Genomic DNA, 1,011 nt, shown 5'->3' on the forward strand with positions numbered 1-1,011 from the left:
AATGAGAGCTTAAACAAAGATACGGAAAAGCACTAACAAAAGATATTACACAGCAATTAGTATGAACAGAACGCAAACACGCAAAATAGCAAACTACGTCACCACGTCGCGCGGCCGAAGCGATATATTCAACAAGGTCGAACGGTCAATGCATGGACAGCGATAGAACCGCGTTCCTTTGCCCGAATCGCTGTGGGTGGCTTTTTACAATGCTGGCAGTTAAATAGCGCAAATGCACGGCCCACCCACGACAACAAAGCTTTCGATGGTTTATTTTTGCAGGAAGCTACTTCCGCAGGGAGCGCGTGGAGTCGAGGAGACGCGCAGCGCTCTCCGGTAGCGTCCCGCCGGACAACGCAACTCCGGGCAAAATCGGCGATTAAGACGACAGTTTTAAGAGTCTCTCAAATGCAAGGTCGATACGACAGCCACGCGGATTTTGCGTCGTCAAACCGATACGACAGCCGTATGAAGTTTGGTATCGCAAAAGTGTTACGACAGCACGCGATATGGCAACGCAAAGCGATACATACAAGGCAATAATAACCAACGCAACAGAAAATAGTCGTACAGAAATTATAACAAAAATTCTTACAGACTAAGGGATGCTACTTGGCGCCTCCCGAGCGACTCCAGGGCTGATNACAGTATTTAACAAAATACTTGCGAAATCTAAACGCACTTCAGTCTACAAAATAATACCACAAAGCCCCGTGAATCCGATTCTAGCCGCCTTCCAAAAACTAATATGGCGAAGGTTTCGTCCTTGCCAGATACTCAACGCGAAAATTCGGCGACTAGCCTCGACACAGAACTCGGCACGCAGATTCGTGGCTGCAAGAAACGAGGCACCTCACCGGATATCGTCGTCCTGGGACATCACGTTCTTTCTTTCCGTTAGCTGCAGGACGATACTTCCAGGGAGTCCTTTTGTGCGTCCAACTTGTGCAACGGTTAGCGACCAAGAGAACGAAGATCGCGATCGATTCGGGGTCAATGCGCCGAGGCGCG

This window comes from Pseudomyrmex gracilis, unplaced genomic scaffold (assembly GCF_002006095.1).
Source record: "Pseudomyrmex gracilis isolate BER0280 unplaced genomic scaffold, ASM200609v1 scaffold_540, whole genome shotgun sequence".
NCBI lineage: Eukaryota > Metazoa > Arthropoda > Insecta > Hymenoptera > Formicidae > Pseudomyrmex > Pseudomyrmex gracilis.